The 21,192-nt window shown below is 39.8% G+C and overlaps 1 protein-coding gene and 1 pseudogene across 14 annotated transcripts in view; one reads left to right on the forward strand and one right to left on the reverse strand.

Moving 5' to 3' along the window:
* TNRC6A (trinucleotide repeat containing adaptor 6A) overlaps nucleotides 1–21,192 on the reverse strand; it is a 211,240-nt gene that overhangs the window by 187,306 nt on the left and 2,742 nt on the right. For 3 of the 14 annotated variants that reach the window (XM_073792192.1, XM_073792198.1, XM_019921768.3), the window contains exons 1-3: nucleotides 20,401–20,469; nucleotides 19,830–19,993; nucleotides 4,946–5,042 (exon numbers count right to left, since the gene is read on the reverse strand). The exons of 1 other annotated variant lie outside the window; for it this stretch is intronic. The gene's annotated coding sequence lies outside the window, so the exon portion shown is untranslated. Of the gene's footprint in view, nucleotides 1–4,945; nucleotides 5,049–19,829; nucleotides 19,994–20,400; nucleotides 20,474–21,192 lie in introns of those variants that run through there. 10 more of the 14 variants (XM_019921771.3, XM_019921769.3, XM_073792199.1 and 7 more) reach the window with 6 other exon arrangements.
* LOC101336777 (5'-AMP-activated protein kinase subunit gamma-1 pseudogene) lies at nucleotides 1,983–2,961 on the forward strand (annotated as a pseudogene).

Genomic DNA, 21,192 nt, shown 5'->3' on the forward strand with positions numbered 1-21,192 from the left:
TGTCTAAAATCAAAGAAAATGAGATAATTTTTAAAGCAGCAAGAGAAAAAAAAATCTCACCTATATGGGAACCCCCATAAGGCTATTAATGAATTTCTCAGCAGAAACCCTGTAGGGCAGAAGAGAGTGGGATAATATATTCAAATTACTAAAAGAAAAAAAAAAACTGTCAAGAATACTTTACCTAGCAAAGTTGTCTTTGAGAAATGGAGAGAGAAAGATTTTCCCAAAGAAACAGAAGCTGAGGGAGTTCATCATGACTAAACCTGTCTTACAAGAATCGCTGGGGCTTCCCTGGTGGCGCAGTGGTTGAGAGTCCGCCTGCCGATGCAGGGGACACGGGTTCGTGCCCCGGTCCGGGAAGATCCCACATGCCGCGGAGCGGCTGGGCCCGTGAGCCATGGCCGCTGAGCCTGCGCGTCCGGAGGCTGTGCTCCGCAACGGAAGAGGCCACAGCAGTGAGAGGCCCGCGTACCGCAAAAAAAAAAAAAAAAAAAAAAAGAATCGCTGAAACGAGTTCTTCAAGCAGAAATGAAATAACATGAAAATATAAAAGATACTGGCAAACGTAAGTATATAGTCAAATTCAGAATACTCTAATACTGTTATATGGTAGTGTGTTAATCAATTAACTCTAGTATAAAGGTTTAAAGGACAAAAGTATTAAAAATAACAATAGCTACAATAATTCGTTAGTGAATATACAATATAAAAGAGGTACATTGTGACATCAAAAACATAAAATATAGGGTGGGAATAAAAGAATAGAGCTTTTGTATGCAGTCAAAGTTAAGTTATCAACTTCAAATACACTGTTATGTCCAAAAGATGTTTTATTTAATACTCATGATAACTACAGAGCAAAAACCTACAGTAGATACACAAAAGATAAAGAGAAGGGAGTCAAAGCATTTAATTATGGAAAATCACCAGTACAGAAAGAAAGACAGCAAAAGAGAAAGAAAGGAAAAAGGGAACTACATAACAGGTGGAAAACAATTAATGAGATGGCATTAGTAAGTACTTACCTATCAATAGTTACTTTCAATGTAAATGGATTAAATTCTCCAATCAAAAGGCACAAAGTGGCTGAATGGATTAAAAAACAGAAACCAACTTTATGCTGCCTCCAAGAGACTTACTTCAGACTTAAGGACATGAACAGGCTCAAACTGAAGGGGTGGAAAAATATATTCCATGCAAATGGAAACCAAAAGAGAGCAGGAGTGGCTATACCTATATCAGACAAAATAGACTTGAAGTCAAAAGTGTTAACAAGAGACAAAGAAGGTCACTATATAATGATAAAGAGGTTAATTAATAAAGAAAATACAGCAACTGTAAATATATAGACAACCCAAATCAGAGCACCTAAATATATTAAGCAAATACCAGTAGATGTGAAGGGAGAAATAGACAACACTACAATAATAGTAGGAGACCTCAATACCCGACTTTCAATGATGGATAGATTATCCAGACAGAAAATAAATATGAAACGTTGGACTTGAACTACACCTTAGACCAAATAGACCTGACAAACATGTATAGAATATTCTACCCAACAGCAGCAGAATACACGTTCTTCTAAAGCACACATGGAACATTCTCCAGGATAGATCATATGTTAGAGTACAACACAAACCTAGCAAATAGCAACTGTAAGATGACTGAAATCACACCAAGTATATTTTTTGACTGATATGAAACTAGAAATCAGTTACAAGAGGAAAACTGGAAAATTCACAAATGTGTGGAAATTAAACAACACACTCTTGAGCAACCAATAGGTCAAAGAAGAAATCAAAAGAGAAACCAAATAATATCTTGACACAAACAAAAATACAACATACCAAAACTTATGGGATGCAGCAAGACTAGTTCTAAGAGGGAAGTTTAATGCAATAAACATCTCTATTTAAAAAAAAAAAAAAAAAAAGCAAGGTTCCTAAAGTGAATGAACCCAGCCAGTGCCTCTTGCAATGGAGATGGCCACGTCTTGAGAGTTTCCAACTTTGGAAAAATGAGCGTCCTCAAGAGACCCCAGAATCTAACAACAGCATATACACTTCCTTTATAGAGTCTCTTGCTGCTATGACTTGATTCTCACAAGCTCCAATTTGGTTGTAGTTGCTACTTCCCTGCAGGTGAAGAAAGCTTTCTTTGCTTTGGTGACTAATGGTATACAAGCTGCCCCTTTCTGGGACAGCAAAAAGCAAGGACTTGTGGGCGTGTGGACTACCACTGATTTCATCAATATCCTGCACCGTTACTATAAATCAGCCTTGGTACAGATCTATGAGTTGGAAGAACACAAGACAGAAACTTGGAAGGAGGTGTACATACAGGACTTCTTTAAACCACTTGCCTGCATTTCTCCTAATGCCAGCATGTTTGATGCTGTCTCTTCATTAATTCAAAACAAGATCCACAGGCTGCCAGTTGTTAACCCAGAATCAGGCAACATCTTGTACATCCTCATCCACAAATGCAGTCTCAAGTTCCTCAAATTGTTTATCACTAAGTTCCCAAGCCAGAGTTCACGTCTAAGTCTCTGGAAGAGCTACAAATCAGCTTCTATGCCAACACTGTTATGATCTGCTGTATGTGGCTCTGGGCATCTCTGTACAGCACCAGTTCTCAGCCCTGCCAGTGGTGAATGCGAAAGGTCATGTGGTAAACATCTTTTACAAGTTTGATGCTATCTATCAGGCAGCAGAAAAGACCTACAACAACCTAGGTGTGTCTGTAGCCAAAGCCCTGCGACATCAGTCACATTACTATAAATGTGTCCTCAAGTGCTACCTGCATGAGACGCTGGAGACCATCATCAATAGGCTGGTGGGAGCAGAGGTTCACCAGCTTGCAGTGGTGGATGAGAGTGATGTGGTCAAGGGAATTGTATCATTATCTGACAACCTGTAGGACCTAGTGCTTACAGGCAGAGAGAAGCAGCCCTGAGCTGAGGGAAGAGGGCAGGCAGCACCAGCGGATGTGCCTCACTCACTGCCTGCCTAAAGCTCTGGGAATCACGGATAAAACCTGGTGACTGTTCCGTGCTCAGGAGCCCCCCTACCCTTCTACCTGGGAGCTGGAGAATGCATGGGGAAAGGAAGGAGAATAAATTTTTAGGTGTCCTTAACCTCACAGTACTCAGAAAAACTTTCAGTCTAGCCCATCCTAGCTCCTACCCTCATTCATATCCCCCTTTCTGGGCAAACTATGGGCTCTGTGCCCCCCCCAGAAAATTCTGATCTCTAAGAGATCCCTGGGCTTCATTTAGCCTTAGCCTCTATCTCAGCCTCTGACTCCACTATAAGACAACAGCACCATAGAACTCTTCATAAAGATATTTTCATTCATCCTGTTTCATGTTGGGTGAAAGAGGCTAAATTCATTTTGTGACATTTCTTCCCATAATGGGAGTGGGGTGGATCACTGGGAGGAGGGTTTTGGGGTGTCTATGCTGTATGCATGTGAAGGGAGATGGGAGTTGGTGAAAGAAGAAGGCAGAGTGGTTAGCTGAGGTTATTGCTTTTCATGGTGAACCTAATTAAAATGACAAGAACCCATCCTGAGGGTTGTCTTTTCATCTTGTTTATGTTTTCCTTTGCTGTGCAAAAGCTTTTAAGTTTCATTAGGTCCCATTTGTTTATTTTTGTTTTTATTTCCATTTCCAAAGGAGGTGGGTCAAAAAGGATCTTGCTGTGATTTATGTCATAGAGTGTTCTGCCTATGTTTTCCTCTAAGAGTTTTATAGTGTCTAGCCTTACATTTAGGTCTTTAATCCATTTTGAGTTTATTTTTGTGTATGGTGTTAGGGAGTGTTCTAATTTCATTCTTTTACATGTAGCTGTCCAGTTTTCCCAGCACCACTTATTGAAGAGGCTGTCTTTTCTCCGTTGTATATTCTTGCTTCCTTTATCAAAGATAAGGTGACTATATGTGCATGGGTTTATCTCTGGGCTTTCTATCCTGTTCCATTGATCTATATTTCTCTTTTTGTGCCAGTACCATACTGTCTTGATTACTGTCATACAGAGTGAAGTAAGTCAGAAAGAGAAAAACAAATACTGTACGCTAACACATATATATGGACTCTAAAAAAAAAAAAAAAGGTTCTGAAGAACCTAGAGGCAGGACAGGAATAAAGACGCAGACGTGGAGAATGGACTTGAGGACATGGGGAGGGGGAAGGGTAAGCTGGGACGATGTGAGAGAGTGGCATGGACATATATACACTACCAAACGTAAAATAGATAGCTAGTGGGAAGCAGCCACATAGCACAGGAGATCAGCTCGGTGCTTTGTGACACACCATTGTAAAGCAATTATACTCCAATAAAGATGTTAAAAAAATAAAATTAATTAAATTAAATTTTAATAAATGACAAGAACCACCCCCCCCAAAAAAAAGAAAGATTACAAAACTTTATACCTTAAGGAACGAGAAAAAGAAGAACAAACTAAGCCCAAAATTAGCAGAAGGAAGGAAATAACAAAGATTGGAGCAGAAATAAATGAAATGAAGACCAGAAAAACAATAGAAAAGATAACACAATTAAGAGCTGGGTTTCTTTTAAAGATAAACAAAATTGACCAACCTTTAGCTAGACTAATTAAGAAAAAAAGAGAGGACCCAAATAATTGACATTAGAAATGAAAGAAGAGACATTACAGCTGATACCACAGTAATACAAAGGATCATAAGAGACTACTATGAGCAATTATATGCCAACAAATTGGATAATCTAGAAAAAATGGATAAATTCCTAGAAACATTCAAACTAACAAGACTGAATCATGAAGAAATAGAAAATATGAACAGACCAATAACAAGTAAGGAGATTGTATCAGTAATCAAAAACCTCCCAACACAGAAAATTCCAGGACCAGATGGTTTCCCTGATGAATTCTAACAAACATTTAAAGAATTAACACCAACCTTTCTCAAACTCTTCCAAAAAATTGAAGAGGACAGAACACTCTTAAGTTCATTTCACAAGCTAGCATGACCATGATGCCAAAGCCAGATAAGGATGCTACAAGAAAAGAAAACCAAAGGTCAGTTTCACAGATTAATATAGATACAAATATTCTCAACAAAATACTCACAAACTGAATTCAGCAGCACATTAAAAGGATCATACAACATGATCAAGTGGGATTTATGTCTGGGATGCAAGGATGGTTCAACATATGCAAATCAATAAATGTGATACACCACATTAATAGAATGAAAGATAAAAATCATATGATCATCTCAATAGATGCAGACAAATACTTGACAAAATTCAACATGCTTTCATGATAAAGAATCTCAACAAATTGGGTATAGAAGGAATGTACCTCAACATAATAAAGGCCATACATGACAAACCCACAGCTAACATCATCCTCAACAGTAAAAGGTTGAAAGCTTTCCCAATAAAATTAAGAACAAAACAAGGGTGTCCCCTCTCAACATTTTTATTCAACAGAGTCCTAGAAGTCCTAGACAGAACAGTTAGGCAAGAAAAAGAAATAAAAAGCATACAAATCAGAAAGGAAGAAATAAAAGTGTCTTTGTTTGCAGATGATATAATCTTTTATACAGAAAATCCTAAAGACTCCACCAAAAAAAAAAAGTTAGAACTAATAAATGAATTCAGTAAAGTTGAAGATACAAAATCAACCTACAAAAATCAGTTGTACTTCTATACAACAACAATTAACTATCCGAAGAAGAAGTAAAGAAAACAATCCCATTTACAGTAGCATTACAAATAATAAAATACTTAGGGATAAATTTAACCAAGGAAGTGAAAGGTCTGTACACTGCAAATTATAAAGCATTGATGAAAGAAACTGAGGAAGACACAAATAATGGAAAGATATCCTGTGTTTGTGGATCAAAAGAATTAATATTGTTAAAAGTTCATTCTACCCAAAGGCATTTCTAGATTCAATGCAATCCCTATCAAAATCCCAATGCATTTTCCACAAAAATAGAAAAAGCAATCCTAAAATGTGTATGGAATCACAAAGACCCTGAAGAGGCAAAGCAATTCTGAGAAGGAAGAACAAAGCTGGAGGCATTACACTTACTGATTTATTACAAAGCTATAGTAATAAAACAGTTTGGTACTGGCATAACAACAGACACATAGATCAATGAAAAAGAACCAAGAGCCTAGAAATAAACCCATGCATATACAGTCAACTAATATTTTACGAGAGAGCCAAGAATACTCAATAGGGAAAGGACAGTCTCTTCAATAAATGGTGCTGGGAATACTGGATATTCACATGCAAAATAATAAAATTAGATTCCTATTTTATACAACCCACAAAAATTATCTGGAAATGGATTAAAGATTTAAATAGAAGATCCAAAACTTTAAAACTACAAGAAGAAAGCACAGGGAAAAATCTCCTCGACGTTGGTCTTAGCAACAATTTTTAGTATATGACAACAAAAGCATAGGCAACAAAAGCAAAAATCAACAGGGGGGACTAGATCAAACTGAAAATTTCTGCGCAGCAAAAGCAAAAATCAGCAAAATGAAAAGGCAACCTCCAGAATGGGGGGAAATATTTGCTAACTATCTTTTAAAATTTTTTTATTTTACGTTAGCATACAGTTAACAATGTTTTGTTAATTTCAGATGCATAGTAGATTGATTCAGTTATACATATACATGTACCTATTCTTTTTCAAATTCTTTTCCCAATTATGCTAACCATCTATCTGATCAGGGATTAATATCTAAAATATATAAGGAAATTGTATAACTCAATATCAAAATAACAAATAACCTGATTTAAAAATGGGCTAAGGACTTAAATAGACATTTTTCCAAAGAAGGCACACAAATGACCAACAGGTACATAAAAAGATGTTCAACATCACTAATCATCAGGGGAATGCAAATAAAAACTACAATGAGATATCACCTCACACCTGTTAGAATGGCTATTAACAAAAAGACAAGAGACAACAAGTGTTGGTATGGCTGTGGAGAAAAGGAAACCCTGGGGCACTGTTGGTAGGAATGTAAACTGGTGGAGCCACTATGGAAAACAGTATGGAGATTCCTCAAAAAATTAAAAATAGAACTACCATATCATCCAGCAATCCCACGTCTGAATATATATCTAATAGAAATGAAATCACTGTCTCAAAGAGTTATCTGCACCCTCATGTTCATTGCAGCATTATTCACAATAGCCAAGACATGGAAACAACTTAAGTGTCCATCAGTGTATGAAAGGAAAAAGAAAATGTGATACACACACACACACACACACACACACACACACACACACACATACATACACACTGGAATATTATTCAGCCATAAAACGGAAGGAAATCCTGCCTTTTGTAACACATGGATGGACCCTAAGGGCATTATACTAAGTGAAATAAGTCAGACAGAGAAAGACAAATACTACATGTTCTCACTTATATGTGGAATCTAAAAAATACAAACTCATAAAAATAGTAGAATGATGGGGACTTCCCTGGTGGCTCAGTGGTTAAGAATCTGCCTGCCAATGCAGGGGACATGGGTTCGATCCCTGGTCCGCGAAGATCCCACATGCCACAGAGCAACTAAGCCTGTGCACCACAACTACTGAAGCCTGTGCGCCTAGAGCCCATACTTCACAACAAGAGAAGCCACTGCAATGAGGAGCCCGCGCACCACAACGAAGAGTAGCCCCCACTCGCCGCAACTAGAAAAAGCCTGCGTGCAGCAACAAAGACCAACGCGGCCAAAAATAAATAAATAAATATTTTTTTAAAAAAATAGTAGAATGATGGTTGACAGGGGCTGGGGCATGCGGGGAATGGGGGAGATGTTGGTTAAAGGGTGCAAACTTCCAGCTCTAAGATGCATAAGTTTTGGTAACTAGACTTAACAATACTATATTATATTCTTGAAAGTTGTTAAGAGAGTAGATCTTAAATGTTATCACTACACACACAAAAAGGTAATTACATGGAAGAATGAAGGTGTTAACTAAGCATATTGTAGTAATCATTTCACAGTATATATATGTGTGTGTATCAAATCATCACATTGTATACCTTAAACAAATGTATATGTATGTCAATAAAGCTGGAAAAAAAGGTAGAATTCAACAATATAATTCACTACACTAAAAGGATAAAGTAGGAAAATCATTTTATCATCTCAGAAGACACAGAAAAAGTATTCGATAAAATTCAAAAACAATTCATATTTAAAAACTCCAAGCAAAGAAAAATAGGAATTTTCTTAATGTGATAAGAGATAAAATTCTAAAAAACCCCATTCAACCAAAAAAAAAAAAATCAGTTACTTAATTGTGTAATGTTGAATGCTTTCCCTTTGAGATCAGAATGAGACAAGGATAATTACTTTCACTATTTCTATTATATTGTATTAGAAGGCTTAGCTGGTACAATGAGGCAATGACAACAAAAATTAAAAGGTGTAAGGATAGGAAAGGAAAAAAATTAACTTGCAGAAAATAGTTTGGCATTTTCTTGTAAAACTGAACTTATGCATACTCTATGATCCAGCACTTTCACTCCTAGGTATATAGCTTAGAGAAATTCTTGTACAAGTCCATAAGACATGTACAAGACCAAATGCCCATCAAGAGTAGAATGGATGAATAAATTGTAGTACATTCACTTGGTGGATTACTATACATCCGTGAAAATGAATGAACATACACAAACACAGATGAATCTCAAAAATAAAATATTGAGTAAAATAAATGTCATAGAAGAATATCTATGATCTGATTACATTTATCTACAACTCAAAAAGTTGGAAAAACTAACATATTGGTTAGGGATGCATACATATGTAATAAATCTAGCAGAAAAATTACTATTATAAAAGTCAAGATAGAGGTTACCTCTAGGGAAGATGAAGAGAGATGTTATTGGAGGGCTTCTAAGGCACTAGGTAGGTGTTACAAGGACTTTTTTATTCTTCAGGCTGTATGTATATATGTATGTATTTATACATACATGTTTCATGTGTGATACATTTCACCATAGAAGTTTTTTTGAAAGCAATTCTTTTTAGGTCTAATTACCTAGAGGTATTTAGAGGAACATATTCAACGATACCTTGAGCAAACAATCAGTAAAGTCTAGACTTTGGGAAAATCTAGAGGAGAAATCATCTTGTTTCTTTAATACAAAATTTCAAGGAAAAAAAAAGAGATGAACAGGAACCTATAAATTACAAAAGATGTGAGAGACATATTAACCAATTGCCAGGTACAGACCTTGTTCGGATGCTAATTCAAACAAACAAATTACTACAAATATGACAACTGCAGATATGTGAACACTATCTGGATATCTGATGATAATAAGAATTTATTCTTGATTTTATTGGGAAGCAGTGATGAGACAGTGGTTATGTTTTAAAAGGGGGCCCTTGTCTTTTAAGGGACAATCATTCCCTCGAAATCCCCCTCAACGCCCTCACCCTTTTCTCTCCTGTGGAATTTGTTCAGCAAAACTTCAACCCGACTTGCACTCCAATATTTACAGATGAAATTTTATCATGTCTAAGATTTGATTCAAAATAATCCTGTTTGGTGGCGGCAGTGGGTGGGGTGGAGGGATGGTATAGAGAAAACAAGATTGGTCATCAGTTGAAAATTATTGAAACTAATGTTGGTATACTGGTTTTCACTATATTTATATATACATTTGAGATATTGCATAATAAAAATTAAAATAAAATAAAAACCAGGACAAAATTTTAAAGAAGAACTTCTGCTAAATCAAGATCTGTTTTGAAAGGGAAAATAAATATAGAAGTGATTGTGACATTTTGGGGTTCATTACCTTCTCACTCTGCCCAGAATAGCACCATTTATTTTGTTTATCTTATTTTGGCTGTAACGCGCAGCTTGTGGGATTTTAGTTCCCCGACCAGGGATTGAACCCAGGCCCTCAGCAGTGAGAGTATGCAGTCCTAACCACTGGACCACCAGGAAATTCTCAGCACCATTTGTTTTTCACAAGACAATCTAGATCATTGCTTCTAAATCTTCAGTGTACATACAAGTCACCTGAGGATTGTTAACATGCAGATTTGGATTCAGAATATCTAGGTTGGGGCCTGATATTCCACATTTCTAACAAGCTCCCATGTGATGCTGATGCTGGACTACCTCCAAGAATGCAGTCTTTCACCTCATCATAACCTCTATTCTGTTGAGCTTACCACTCACTCATCCTCCATCATTCCTTCCTGGTTCCATTCCCATTCTGGTCCAGCTTGGATTCTCTGGCTCACCTGGACAATCATTCCCTTAAAACCCCCTTCAACATCCTCGCCCTTTTCTCCCCTGTGGAACTTGTTCAGCAAAACTTCCATCCGACTTGCACTCCACCATCTCCAGGTTCTTGAACCCAAGCACTTAAATGTTACTGGAGAAAATGAGACAATTTTAAATACATGCTCTCTGTTCTCAGTAGGCACTCTGCTTTGCCCAGCAACCCTACTTCTCTCTTCAAGATGCTTATTTCCAAAATGACCATTTTATATCTTTACCTCCTCCCTCTTCTCATCTCCTTTCTCTCTACTAATCCCCTTTCACTGGGAAAATAAAAGTTGGCAGATAGGAAACTCTTCATCCTCTCAATATCAAAATCTATAAGCCTTCATGTATCTGCTCCATCTTCTTTCTCATTATTCCTTCCTTTAAAAAAATAAAAATCTATCAGCACCTATTCATTCACATACACTTTGGATCCCATTCCCCTCTCTCCCTTTCAACTGGACCACTCCAACAGTTTACATAATCTACAGGTTCCTGTTTCTGGTTTTTTAAAGCAAACATAAAATCAAGATAGATTCCCAACCCTGACCCATATCTAAATGGTGCTTGATTTCTGTGCTCCCTTTCACAGTTTATTTACTTTTATTCACTCCTTAACACACTCCAATCTGGTTTCCATTATCACCAATCCACCAAAATTGCTCGTGTCAAAGTCTTCAGCTATCTCCATGTTACCAACTTGAATAGACAATTTTCTGTCCTCAATTTACTCAACGTCTCAGCAACTTTTGACCCAGTTAATAGAATACGAGATTTTTTCCTGCCTGCTCCCTTTCCCCCACCAAAATATTCTGATCCTCTCCTAATCTTTCCACCTTAGGAAATGATATTACCAAGTTTAAGTCCCTTTTCTTAAACTCCTATCAAATCCATCAGCAAGGCTTGTTCTTTCTACCTCCTGAATATTTTTCTAATCTGTCTACTTCCATGCCATTTTCACTGCAATTACATTAAACTAATGTCTCCTATTTCCCAAAACAAGCCACCTGCTTCCTTGCCTCAGGGCCTTTGCACACACTGTTGTCTTGCCGAGAACACTGAAACACACTCCAAGTTCCATATGGCCCAAATGTCATTCTAGGGTAACAATCACAAAGTCTTCTTGGACTCCAAGTCATTCCCAGATAACCCCATGAGGAGACATTTCGACATTTCTGCACCGCTTTCTCTACCCTCTCCTGATTCACATCCAAAAGAGATGCTCAGACCCCTGCTTGTTCTAAGCAGATAATAAAGTCTGATATATGACCTGGTCTAAGCTCATCTCTAATCAGAGCAAAACTGGCTCCAAATTTCCTCTTGGCTTTCAGTTCTTCCCATAGTAGAGGAAGACAGTATCCAGCTTACCATTCTGAATTCATGTAGTAGGCTGGAAGCAAATAGACACAGTATTTTATAACGCCTCTTGTCAAGAGGTATATTTCTTCATCCCTTGAATCTGGGCTTGACCATGTAACCTGTCTGGGCCAATGGAGCATTAGCAAACACAATGCAAGCAGATGTTTGAAAAGTGCTTGTGCATTGGGGCTTACCCTCTCTTGCTGAATTTGGAACTCAGCCATCATACGAAGACAACTGAGCTAGCTAGCTTGTTAGATATGGAGACACATGGCCTGGTCAGTTTCAGTGGCCTCTGCCGATTAGCAGACATGTGAGTGAGAACATCTAATATCAACCACCGCCAGCCAGCCTGCCAGCTAACTAGCTATATGAGTGAAGCCACGCAAGAACAGAATTCCTGGGCTTCCCTGGTGGCGCAGTGGTTGAGAGTCCGCCTGCCGATGCAGGGGACACGGGTTTGTGCCCCGGTCCGGGAAGATCCCGCATGCCGCTGAGCCTGCGCGTCCGGAGCCTGTGCTCTGCAACAGGAGAGGCCACAACAGTGAGAGGCCCGCGTACCGCAAAAAAAAAAAAAAAAAAGAAAAAGAACAGAATTCCTGTCCAGATGATCCCAGCTGCAGCTGTCAACTTGCTGCATAATGACCTATAAATGATTGTTGTTTTAAGCTGTTAAGTTTTGGGGTGCTTTGTAACACAGCAAAAACTAACAGATACACCTCTGGAAGGAGTCTTTTCATATTGCAAATCCAATTATGCTACTTCCCTACTTAAAATGCTTTAATGGTTGTTCATTGATCCTGGGATGAAACCCAAGTCTTTTTAGCAAGGCCTACTGTGACCCACATTATCTGGACGGCTTCACCTCCTATTGTCCCACTCGTTCTTGCTGCTCTTGAAGTGGACCCAGTTCTCTCCCACACTGAGGCCCTTACACATGCCATTCCCTCTACCTGGGATGCTCTTTCTGGCTCTTCACCTGGTCGATTCCTGCTCCTCTTTCAAGTCATAGCTTAAATATTATTGTACATCAGCAGAGAGGACTTCTTGGACCAACTCTTCCCCTTCGCCCCCCAACGGAAGTATGTCTCCAGTTATATATTCTCATGCTACCCTATTATTTTTCTTCTTAGCAAATACCCTAATTTGAAACGATATATTGTCTTGTGTGATGGTATGTTTATTAGCTGCCTTTTCCACTGGATTGCAAGCTTCACGAGAACAGGATGTCTCTGTTTGTTCACAAATGTAGCCCCAAACCTTGCATACCACCTGTCACATAGAGATGTGGATAGATATTTTTTGAGGCAGTTTATCATAGTGGTTAACAGTGCAGGCTCTGGAGAAAAGCTGCCTGGGCTCACATCCTAGCTCCATCACTTATGACCTGAGTGACATAACTAACTCCTTTGTGCCTCAGTTTTCCCATCTCTAGAATGGGGATACAAATAGCACCTCCTCATTGAATTGTTAGATGGATTATGCTCAGTAATTTTTAATTATTTCTTGCTGAACAGGTGTCAGCATACCTGGAGAACAGTGAACCAGGAGCTTCTGACACTGCCAACATCTCCTTCCTATGAGGCTACAGACACTGCCATGATTAAATTTGCTTTTGCCTTCCCTGTGGCTAGTTTCTCAGCTAATGCTCTGCTCGTTCCACCAAGGTGCAGCCTCAAACCGTAAGCCATCTCTGTGGGGTGCCTTGTGACAACTGAGTGAGCCCCTATGCATTGAGCACTGGATTTTGACTCCTGCTTTAAGACCCGACTTCTTGCACATAGAGTCAGACATCTGGGGTCAGAGGACGTGGTCTCCTAACCACTGTAACTGCCCCTCCTGTCTCTTGATGATCCCCTGGCTGAGCAGGGACCTGGAGCCGCAAACATCCACTCAAGAAACAGTTCTGATGGGAAATACATCAATCACCCTTAACACACACGCACACGCACACACATACATGACAGGAAGTGGGCCCTCTGCATTGTCTTAGTAAGAAAATCATCTCCAGAGGGGCCGTTAGTAGACTTCCAACCACCAAGTCCTCAGAAGCTGGGCCTTCAGGTTCTGGACAGAAAGAACATAAAATCTAGGTACCCCCCCCAAAAAAATAATGTTTCAAGGCGAGGGGAGAGGAACTCCTAAGACAAGGCGTGGGAGAGAGAAAAACAGAAGGTGGGGGTGAATGAAAAGAGAAAATAAGAGGGGGTGGAGAGGGAGGAGGTGAGAAGTAAGAGAGGTTGAGAAGAGAGAGGCTCAGAGGAGCAAGCTGAGATAGGAGAGGGATGTCGGAAGAGGAGGCCGGGAAGGCAGGGAGAAGAGAGATGGAGTGCACATGCCGCCCCGGCACAGCCGCGCAGCACTGGTCCCAGGAAGCCTGCGTCTGCCGGGGCCAGAGCCGGCAGGCACGTTCCTTCCAACGCGCCCAACCAGGGTGCCTGTGCATGCTAATGAGGCAGTCTAGGACGGCTTCACACACAATTGCTCCAAGTGCTCAGGAACTTACCAGGCTTCAGAATGATGGGGCACAGCTCCCGGGGTGGGGTGGGGGGGACCCCCTGCAGAGGGGCCTGGCCTCCAGGTACCCGGCGCTCACGGGTTAGTGGCTGCAAGACGACGGGTTTTCCATTCAGTCAGGCACCAACCCAAAGGGAGGGAGAGCCAGACCAAAAGGCAAAGGAGAGGAGGGGAACCTGCTTGTGTTTTTGGATTTAAATTGTTTTTGAGCCCACGTAGCCCTGGGAGTCACATGCTGCCTGCAACATCACCGGAGTCATCACGTGATACAGGTCCCCCATCATGTGACGAGACAAATCTGCCTAACTTCAGACCCCCGCCCCCACCTCCAGCTCTCAGACTGGCAGATAAAGTGCTTCTGGAGGAGCCTCCCCTTCCCCCAGAAGTCAGTGATAGAGGGAGGGATGCAGGTGGAGAACCTCAGAGCCCACGCGACGCTCGGGTCTTGATGAATAGTAATATGCCTTTCGCCCTCCTCCTAAGCTACTGCGACTTGGAGCAGTGCCAACCTCATTTGCATTCCAGCCTTTGTGAATAACTCAAGTGTCGCCACCGTTGCTCCAGCAATTGCAGAGCGTTTGAGCTCACACCATCCTGCCTTGTCCTGGAAAGCCCAGCTCGCCGGCCTCCCCTCCCCACAGCTTCCATGCCTCCTCACAGAGCAGTGGGAGTGGGGCGGAGCTGGGAGACGGTGGGGCTGCAGGAGAAGGGGAGCCGCTCTAGCTGAACCTTCTAGTCCTTTTTTTTTTCTAGCTGCAGTAGGAGTCAGGTGGGGCCCGTCTGGCTCTGATTAGGCTGTCTCCTCTTAGTGATTGTAGCTCGGCTCTGCAGCGCTCTCTCTCTCTCTCTCTCTCTCTGTGCCCACAAGCATTCCTTCATTTCCCTCCTTAATCGGGATTCAGTTAAGTAGATCTGGTTTAAAAATCCGTTAGGCTTGTTTCCTCCCATTGCAGTAACCTCCTTGTCTCACTTGTTCCTTCACTCAAACAATCTTTTATTAAAGAAACTCATTTCTGTCGAGTACCTACTGCGTTGTGGATCTTGTGCTAGGCATTGAGAAAGGAGAAAGGAAGGGAAGAGATGTTAGATGCGTAAAACAAGATCTCCATCCTGGAGGCGCACGTTTGTTAGGGGCAACAGAAACATCAACAGACGTAGTAGATGTAAATTTCAGAGTCGCACAAACTCAGGCATGCAAAAATGTGAATCCTCTATTCGTCTACACCCCAACCTCACCTCTCCCTCCAGCCCCACACACCCCCCGGCCTCCATTCTGCCCAATATAGGAGATTTAATCTAATCACTTCCGAATAAACTTGTCTGGGTGATTTTTCTCTGCTTTGGATTTAAAGTCAAATTAAATTTCTGTTCTCTTGTCACTCTGCATACTAGGGTTGATACTAAACTCTGACTCGCTCAAATAAAGAAACAGGTAAACTATATGGACCACTTTCCTCGGAAGGAGATAGTATGACCGTTACTTTACAATCTGGAGGCCTGTTTGAGCAAAGGAAGATTACATTTTAAGAACAGATGGGCAGCAGTGTAAAATGCCTATGAGAGAAAAGATCCTGTTCTGAGTCAGAAGTTTTGTTCTATTCCATCCTATATAATAAGAGAAGAAAGGGTGTCTGTGGTAGGCACAAGTGGCTGAGTTTACATGATGTGATAAATTAAGTTTCCTGTGTGGGGCAGAGTGAGGGCTGAGTGTAGAAATTAGGCTTAGGAGTAGACAATTAGAGCACTAATGTTTTTGCACTCCTGAGTTTGTGTGACCATGAAATTTGGGTTTGCTGTGTCCGAGTTTCTTCTGCCTTCCACTGACAACAGGCACCTCAAGGACAGAGATCTTGCCTTATGTGTCTCTACAACTCTTATTCTTTGTCAACAAAACCCCATTATGATGCCAACAGCAATGTTTCCAGCCCCGGGGATGACTCCATTCTCCTTTGTCAGTGATTGCTCCAAGGATGGACATGTGACAGTTCTTGCCATAGGGGCAAAAGGGTCAACTTCTTGGAGCTTCTGGAAAGATTTTCCTACTTGATAAGAGACAGAGTCATGAGGAAAAAGTTCTCTTCTTGCTTGCCACCTTTTGTTACTTGGATGTGGTCATGGGAGGCAGCCATCATGTGACGATGAGGTTAAAAAAAAATCATTGTCATAATACTAAGGATGGCGAAGAGGAAGGACAGAAAAAACACAGGTCTTTAATGAAACTGAGTTGCCAAACTGACCCTGGGTCCACCTATCTTAGAAAAATTAAGCATCTTTATGGTTTAAGACACTTTTATCCAGGAATCTTGTCACTTGTGTTTGGAACATATCCTAACTGACATAGCATCCACTGAACTTGGCAGCTGCCTCCTGGTTATCAATGGCCTTGGAAGAATAGCACTGGTGACGTTGTGGAGGTGGAAGTCTGATGATAGTGAGTCAAGAAGTAAATTGGAAAATTCTCTTCCTGACAATACAGAGGACCAAATAAGCATAGAAAAAAATCTGGATAAAATGTAACACATTTCTTTTAAGTGCATAGTTGAGTACTCTGAGAGAGAAGAAGAAAAAGAAAAGCAGAGAGCTAAGCTCATGAGGTAACACTGTGTCAGCCCTGGGGAGTTGGGAGTTGGTGCTTAATGGGGACATGGCAGCCTTAGAGGATTGGGTTGTAACCTCGAGCAGTGTAGAAGACAAAGTCTGGGGAATTGGAACTGAAATTTCGACAACAACTTAGGACCCTCAAAGTGCTGTATTCTCACTGAAAATGTGCAACAGAAAAAGGTCTGCATTTAAGTCCAAGAAAACATGGAAGCGTGTGTGATTTGACCTGAATTCTGGGTCAAGGGAAAAATGACTCCTCTGATAATTAATAACCAAGGCCTGGCTCATGTACTTTGATGTTTGAATATACACTACTTTTTATGACCCAGGAATACCCAAAATAAAAAATAACACATAAAGAGAGGAGCCTTGGAGAGGCAAACATAAAACTGACCCAGAGGCAAGTTCCCTAAACCCAGGCTCCACAGAATTCCCACGGATTAATTTCCCACAGCAGATGAGTTCATAATCCAGAATGATAAAACACCAGTTATAACATATAAAGCACTAGTAGACAGAACAGTATTAGATCCCTCTAAATTTCATACAATAAAACAGTTAGATGTAGACTATTTAAAAAAACTTTATGCTTAACTTTTGTTTTTTTTTTTGCGGTACGCGGGCCTCTCACTGTTGTGGCCTCTCCCGTTGCAGAGCACAGGCTCCGGACGCGCAGGCTCAGCGGCCATGGCTCGTGGGCCCAGCCGCTCTGCGGCATGTGGGATCTTCCTGGACCGGGGCACGAACCCGTGTCCCCTGCATCGGCAGGCGGACTCTCAACCACTGCGCCACCAGGGAAGCCCTATGCTTAACTTTTTAAGAAGAGATATTGCCTCTTGATTTCAAATAAGATGGAATAACAGGATTTGGATGTACCCTTCTGTGTGAAACAACTTAAAAGATAAAATATATAAAACAACAGTTTTCAAGACATGGAACATTAGATAACAAAGGACAAAGGAAACAAATGAGATGAGCCTTATTATTGCCCCATATTACTTGTCTAGAAAGAGTCTTCAGGCTGCAGTGAGAGAGGTGGGACTCAGACTGAGGCTGGCAGTCTCCCTGAGTTGAGGAGACAGAGCTGAGAGGCCAGGGAGGCCAAGGCAGTTAAAGTTTGCAAGGCAGGGTACTGGAGAGGAGATAGCCTCATGGAGAATGAACCTCCAGAGATCTGCAGGGGTGCCCTTCAAGTCTCTAGCTGAGTACAGATCATCACACACATGTGATAAAACTACCCAAGACAACTGAAAGAACCACCCAAAAGGATTAGAGGGACCAATTCCTGGGGCACACACAGGGCCAGAAATAATTCCTGTTCACCACCCTAGTATGGAAAAATTTGTAATTTACAGGCTATTGGGTAGAGTACTAAGAAGTGTCTTGCCTCAGTGGTGGGACCAAATTATCTCCAGACTAAACACAACTCTAGTTCAGCCAAACAAACTTTAAAGCGAGCCTTGAAAGAATCAGTATATTTCCGAGTAACTTAACTCTACCCCATATCAAAGTTAACAATATTTAAAGAAATACAAAAACATCCAGCACATGTCAAAATAAAGTTCACAATTCTACCATCCAATCTTGAATATTATCAAACACGCAAAGAAACAGAAATATATAACAGAATGGAAAAAAAATCAATCAAAACTGACCTAGAAATGATACAAAATGGAATTAGTATGTAAGAAAATTCAAGCAGTTATAATAATTATGTTCCATATGTATAAAAGGCTAGAGGAAAGATGAAATATGTTGGGTAGAAGCATGAAGATATCAAAGTCAAGCTTCTAGATATGAAAACTATAATGACTGAGAGGAAAATTATAATACATAAGATTAAAAGCAGATTATACTTGTAAAATAGAATATTAGTGAACCTAAAGACATAACAATAGAAATAATCCAAAGTGAAGCACATAGAGAAAAAAAAGATTGAAAGAAATGAGCAGACTATTGTGACTTTTAGAAAAACTTCAAGTGGCCTAGTATACATGTACTTGGAGACCCTGAAAGGAGGGGGATAGAAAAAATATTTTAAGAAATCATGGCTGAAATATTTCTAAATGGATGAAAACTATAAACACAGAGATCCAAAAAGCTAAACAAACACCAAACACAAGAAACATAAAGAAAACAACACCAAAGAATATCATAATCAAATTTTTAAAAACCAATGATAGGGAGAAAATATTAATAGCTGTCAGGGGTCACTTCACATCTGCTAGGATTGCTATAATAAAAGAAGATGTTTTGTGGATGATATGATACTATACATAGAAAATCCTAAAGATGCCACCAGAAAATTACTAGAGCTCATCAGTGAATTCAGTAAAGTTGCAGGATACAAAATTAATATACAGAAATCTGTTGCATTTCTATACACTAACAACAAAATATCAGAAAAAGAAATTAAGGAAATAATCCCATTTACCATAGCATCAAAAGGAATAAAATACCTAGGAATAAACCTACCTAAGGAGGCAAAAGACCTGTACTCTGAAAACTATAAGACACTGATGAAAGAAACTGAAGACAACACAAAGAGTTGGAAAGATATACCATGCTCTTGGATTGGAAGAATCAATATTGTTAAAATGACTATACTACCCAAGGCAATCTACAAATTCAATGCAGTCCCTATCAAATTACCAATGACATGTTTCACAAAAGTAGAACAAATAATTTAAAAATTTGTATGGAAATACAAAACACCCCAAATAGCCAAAACGATCTTGACAAAGGAGAATGGAGCTGGAGGAATCACACTCTGTGACTTCAGACTACGCTACAAAGTTACAGTAATAAAAACAGTATGGTACTGGCACAAAATCAGATATATAGATCAATGGAACAGGATAGAGAGCCTAGAAATAAACACATGCACTTATGGTCAATTAATTTATGACAAAGGAGGAAAGAATATAAAATGGAGAAAAGACAGTTTTGGGGTTTTTTTCTTATAATAATGGTACTTTGTTTTTGTTTTGTTTATATTTATTTTTTTATCTGGCTGCACCAGGTCTTACTTGTGGCATGCGGGATCTTTAGTTACAGCATGTGAACTCTTAGTTTCAGCATGTGGGATCTAGTTCCTGGGCCCCCTGCATTGGGAGCATGGAGTCTTAACCACTGGACCACCAGGGAAGTCCCAACAGTCTCTTCAATAAGTGGTGCTGGGAAAACTGGACAGCTACATGTAAAAGAATGAAATTAGAACATTCTCTACCACCATATACAAAAAATAAAACTCAAAATGGATTACAGACCTAAATGTTAGATCAGATAGTATAGAACTCCTAGAGGAAAACAAGCAGAACACTCTTTGACATAAATTGCAGCAATACCTTTTTGCATCCATCTCCTAGAGTAATGGAAATAAAGGCAAAAATAAACAAATGGGACTTAATTAAACTTAAAAGCTTTTGCACGGCAAAGGAAACTATAAACAAAATGAAAAGACAACCTACGGAATGGAAGAAAATATTTGCAAACAATACAACTGACAAGGGATTAATTTCCAAATATACAAACAGCTGATTCAGCTCAGTATCAAAAAGAACAAACAACCCAATCAAAAAATGGGCAGATGGGACTTACCTGGAGGTCCAGTGGTTAAGACTCGACGCTTCCACTGCAGTGGGCAAGGGTTCAATCCCTAAGATCCTGCACGCTGCATTGCATGGCCAAAAAAAAAAAAAAAAAAAAAATTGGGCAGAATACCTAAATAGACATTTCTCTAGAGAAGACATACAGATGGCCAACAGGCACATGAAAAGATGCTCAACATCGCTAATTATTAGAGAAAGGCAAATCAAAACTACAATGAGGTAACACCTCACAATGGTCAGACTGGCCATCATCAAAAAGTCTACAAATAAAAAATGCTGGAGAGGGTGTGGAGAAAAGGGAACCCTGGTACACTGTTGGTGGGAATGTAAATTGCTGCAGCCACTATGGAGAATAGTGTAGAGGTTCCTTAAAAAATTAAAAATAGAGCTAACATATGTTCCAACAATCCCATTCTTGGGCATATATCCAGAGAAAACTCTAATTCAAAATGATACATCAACCCCAATTTTCATAGCAGCACTGTTTACAATAGCCAAGACATGGATGCAACCTAAATGTCCATCAACAGAGGAATGGATAAAGAAGATGTGGTACATATATACAGTGGAACATTACTCAGCCATAAAAAGAATAAAATAATGCCATTTGCAGCAACATGGATGGACCTAGAGATTATTATACTAAGTGAAGTAAGTCAAAGACAAATATCACATGATATCACACATATGAGGCAAATGAACTTATTTACAAAACAGAAATAGACTCAGACATAGAAAACAAACTTATGGTTACCCAAGGGGAAAGGCATGTGAAGGATAA

Source organism: Tursiops truncatus, chromosome 15 (genome assembly GCF_011762595.2).
Source record: "Tursiops truncatus isolate mTurTru1 chromosome 15, mTurTru1.mat.Y, whole genome shotgun sequence".
Taxonomy (NCBI): domain Eukaryota; kingdom Metazoa; phylum Chordata; class Mammalia; order Artiodactyla; family Delphinidae; genus Tursiops; species Tursiops truncatus.